Source organism: Anopheles aquasalis, chromosome 2, assembly GCF_943734665.1.
Source record: "Anopheles aquasalis chromosome 2, idAnoAquaMG_Q_19, whole genome shotgun sequence".
Classification (NCBI taxonomy): Eukaryota; Metazoa; Arthropoda; class Insecta; order Diptera; family Culicidae; genus Anopheles; species Anopheles aquasalis.
This window is the reverse complement of record NC_064877.1, coordinates 53,633,147-53,638,146: the sequence shown is the minus strand read 5'-3', so window position 1 is coordinate 53,638,146 and position 5,000 is coordinate 53,633,147. Positions and strand designations below refer to the sequence as shown.

Here is a 5,000-nt window from a genome sequence, read left to right as displayed (position 1 = left end):
AATGTATAGGGCCCAGAAAATTTCTGGGTGAGGGGGTAGGGGGGTTGCTGCCCTGTGTAATAAAGCGCTTTATGAGTGGTGATTTCGATGTTTTCGATGATTCCTGGAGCGCGTTGGGGAGAGGTTTAAGCCGAACTCAAGTTGAAACGCGCTTGAAGATGTTCTGGAATTTTGCGTTTTTTTTAAACAACTACATGCGACTGCTACAAAGGAATTTGGCGACATATTTGGTTTTCAGGGGGATCAACAGTCTCCAGATCCATTTCCTTGTGTATCAATGTGCGAACAACAGTTGGCCAATTCTGATTAATAATGATATTTTTTTATTTGGCGATTGATCGTAAATTAACGCGAACGAGCTGCGAACGTGTTCGGAAATAAAATTAGTAAATGAAAGTGCCAGGAGTAGTTTATCGCTACATTCGGAAAAAAATAGATAGCCCAGACTTCCAAAGTAAGCCAGATATTCTTTACTCGTTTATCAGGCACTACAATCGACGAACGATCTTTGTCTGCAACAGTAGATCCTTTGCCAGGTATTAGAAATGCATTAGAAACGACATATATGAACAACACATGGTCATCAACATCCACGCTACTTGCACGAACATTCACCTAGGACGAAATACTGCCAGCCCCAACAACAACAGAGCAGATCATACGTATCCATTTTGGCTCTTCCTCCCACAGACTTACCTCTACACTTTACCAACTGAAAAATCATCAATGGTCCCGACATGTTTCACGAATGGCAGCAGACTATATCCACCCCTCTTGAGACTGTTTAGTCTTCTGAATGGACGCCAATATTTTAGATAGATGGCCAGATTGTGAGCAGTAAAAGAATTTTCTTGAAGAAGACCACTTGCCGATTGTAGCGCTGGAGGGGTAAATGATTGTCCCCTCTCGTGCTCGTGAACAGCGCGTCGTCGAATCAGTTTATGCTTCCCCTGGGACTTCCCTTGGTGCCGGCACTGGGTTAGGGTCTAGGTGCGCTAGGTGGCACCGTGCGCTAGGCCTGAGCCCTTTTTGGTCTTGGTCTCGGTCTCGGTCTCTCGGTCAAACCGACCGACATCCAAAACAAAGAAAAAAAGCAAAAAAAAAACACATCATTCCAGCAATGCATTGGAGTTGACAAGAATATGATTTAAGGGCTAACTAACGTTATTTAAGAACTACGAACACTGATTTTCTATTATTTGTTTGTGACGAATCAATCAGATTTTATTTATTTAAAAATGTCTGATTTGAGTACAACTATTCTATAGAATGTTAAGACTCTATGTGCTGTACTCAATCATGAGATACTATTATTATCTTTCTCAAAGCAGTTCCATTTTTCCGTTTTACTCCGATTGGTCCAAAATGTTGAGCAAATACAGAGTGCGCCATCAGGAAGTATCCTATTTTAAAGTTGAATAATTCTGTCATTTTTCAGCCGATTTTGACAAAAAGGAGAGTTTCTGAAACTTCAGTCTATGCCATTTTTGTGATGGATCACTTCACGTTAAAAGAGCGGACTGAAATTGTCACACTTTACATTGAAAAGAATGCGATTGTGCAATGGATGATGAATAAATAGTGGATTCCTCTTTCGTCGCATATGACGGCGCTGGGCTTTTTTCTGTGGTTCTATTTGAAAAATAAGGTTTTTGCAAACAAATTGAAGGCTATGAAAGAACCTAAAGCAAATATTAGAGCTGAAATTGCCACATAACTCCCTAAATGCTGTCGAAACAATACAAAATGCCCGAAAAAAGGCCGATTTTTGGTATGTCGTATGAAGGCGGACATTCGATCGATATTATAGTCTGAGTATGGCACAATAAATGGCATAGAATAACCTAAAAAAAATTGGTTTATTTTTTTAAATCGGCTGAAAAATGACAGAGTTATTCAGCTTTAAAAAAGGATACATCCTGATGGCGCACCCTATATGCTTGTTCATTGCGAAAAATTTAATGCATAAAATGAACATAAAGAACTTTATTCACGTTTAAAAGCATGGCTGTCTAATTTTTGGTACACACTTTCTCGAGCAAATTGGCATTGGCTTTGGTTTAAATTTGGCTTTATTTGCCAGCGACCAAGCCACACAAGTAAAATGCTCTTTTCTATTCTTCCGCGAAAGGCGAAAGATAGAGATAGGCAAGTATACAAGTGTTCCACTAAAACAGGTTACATTCTATGATCAACACATAACTTTAGAATTCCTTTGTATAACTTGTCTTCCTTTCTATTTCTTTCAACAACTCGAAAAAATTGGACTTTTCCTGTGAAATCCGGAGTTCAATCAAACGACACGTTGCTGCAGGAAGTGAAATGAATCACTCTTTTTGTTAGCCACGTGTTTGTGCCTATATTATTCGCTATCTGACACCATTTCCAGTGAAAGATAGGTTGATATCATGAGGATTGCATCCAAGAAGTAAACTTTACGGCTTCATTGAAGTGTCCTGCGCGCACGCCACACGTCAAAACAGATCCAACGAGCATCTTTGCCCGCGAATCAGCCGATGCCCCCGTGCAAGACACTCTGGCGCACGTTGATCTCAAGTGCCTCCACCTGTGAACGATGTTCCGATACAAATATGTTTGATAAATTGATAGTGGCTTAAATTGACACCGCAAAATGACGTACTGACTGGCATTGGGTAGAGCCCGATGAATCGTAAAAAGATGTCCTTCAAAGACGCTCATTTTACATTTTACTAATGAATGTTTTCGAATCATCTCTAGCTTCACGCTAGAACTCATCGCTTCGCATCAGCTGATATCAGCCTTACGTTACCTCCAACGTGACCGTAACCCCCCCCCCCCCCCCCCCCCCCCGGTGGGCATTAATCGACGACCGATCGACGACATTGCCAATGTCCGTATCAAAACTAATTAATATTCTCTCGAAATTGTATGGCGCTCCTGCTCTGCTGCCATCGTTCGTCGTAACAAAATGTTACTCACGTGTGATGTGCCGGCGCGGCCCTGCGAACACGCGCACATGCACGCACGTACGCACGAAGACGCATGATGGAACCTGGCGTACTTGAAGTCCACACTGTGGGGTTTGACATTAATCGGCACATTTATGGAAAGCTTGGACACACCATTTCCTCAATTCTGGTTCCCTCTTACTAACTCTATGATTGATTATTAGTCCATCCGATACCACTTGCTTGGTGGGGCATCATCCCAACGATAAGCCGTTCGAATGTTGAGACCGAATGGTCCGGTCTCATTAAACGCCTTGAGAATCGATCGCGCAAAAGCAGCGTAACGCCTTGCCTTTCCCATCCGGGTTTTCCGAGCCGCCCCGTGTACTCATCGTACCTGGAACACAACCGACGTAAGTGTGAGACTTTCTCACGTGCGTAACCCCGCAGCCAGAGCGAGGCAACAATTAATTTGCCACCGAATCGAACCAATCCCCCCGCCAGGCGCGAGCATCATGCGGCGTCACCAGAATGCTTTCTACTTCCCGCTGATCCTACAGTGGTCGGCATAAGTAAAAGCCCACCTCTATGGTCCACCACGTTTTCGCCTGTAAATTCGACATTTTCGGTCGCAAAGGCCGTGTGATTTTTTTGCTAGAAGCTCGAACTTTCCTCTTTCCAAATCACTTGCATTGAGCTTGATAGGTTTGATAGTCTCTTTTTGAAAATTCTTTAAGTGCGAAAAAAATATTATTAGGACTCTGACAGAGCCCTGTGCCCTGTGCCCTGTGGTTACTGTATCTTTAATAGGACTTTTTTTTACGTCTGTTTTCATATTTTACGTACCCTCCATTATTGTTTACATATTTTAAGTTCACTAATCCTAACATCTCCAATGGAAAGCCGATTGCGCGCGGGTTTTTCCACGTGGTATGGGTGTATCAACGGATAGCAGACCCTATGCTCATCAGAAAACTACTTGTTAATCATTGTTTGAACCAAGTACTTCAACAGATATTAGCGGAAAAATTATCATCAATCGGAGGGCAGTTCATGACATGCTAATTAATCACCAATGTCCTAGATCAGTAGCTTACAGCTGCAATTTCGGACGCTCTCGGAAGACGGATGATTGAAAAAATGTAGAAAAAATCTCCAGAGATTAAGAAATCGTCGAAACTAACTATCTATTCAATCATCGCATCCCTTTCGCTGTCAATTTTGGAGCGAAGTATGCCTCTGAAGATCAGTTCCACATGAGTGCAGGAGTGGATGCTGCTAAAAGACATCCGTTTCATCCAAAACTGAGCTGAATCGTCTTAATTTCACTCGGAAATATGTTTTCAAGCTTAAAGAAGGCACGAGAAGTAGTTTATTGTTTTTAGAATCATCAATTATGGATTTTAATGCAACACGCCGATAGAGAATTTGATAGAAAGCAAACCATGGTATGCCAGACCGTCAATTATCTTGATTCTCAATTCTTGAAATCAATTCTTTGATTTATTCAGTCAGCGTATGGGCACGCGAGGAAGCAATTTTGTTGAGCAATAGGAAAACGATTTTAAACGAATCGCTAAAACTATAAGTTCTGATTGACATCCTCGTCGTATTAATCGTCTAGAATCACCTTCTCAAAGCTCAGGTTGAGAATTTGTGGGAATTTTTAAATAAATTCCCGGTATGAACGATGTTTCTATTAAAAATTATTATTTTACAAAGCAATACAATGAAAATAATACCCAACATTACTGAAACCATGTAAAAAACATGTCAAAATAGTTACAAATGAAAATCCGGGGTATGAGTGGCCCATATGAATTGATAAACATGTTTCCTTGCCGGTGGGCTTTTACTTTTGTCACATTCGTGATTGACCATCTCGCAATTAAAGATTTTTTAAAAAGAGACTATCAAACCTATCAAGCTCAATGCAAGTGATTAGGAAAGAGGAAAGTTGGAGCTTCTAGCAAAAAAATCACATGGCCTTTGCGACCCAAAATGCAAACGTGGTGGACAATAGAGGTGGGCTTTTACTTACGCCGACCACTGTATGAATCAACGAGTGGA

The 5,000-nt window shown here is 41.4% G+C and overlaps 1 protein-coding gene across 2 annotated transcripts in view; it reads right to left on the bottom strand.

Annotated features, from left to right (window-relative positions):
- LOC126569932 (WD repeat and FYVE domain-containing protein 2) overlaps nt 1-17 on the bottom strand; it is a 3,416-nt gene extending 3,399 nt beyond the window's left edge. For both annotated transcript variants that reach the window (XR_007607823.1, XM_050227343.1), the window contains exon 1: nt 1-17. This exon is cut by the window's left edge. The gene's annotated coding sequence lies outside the window, so the exon portion shown is untranslated.
- Between the last annotated feature and the right edge of the window lie 4,983 nt (nt 18-5,000).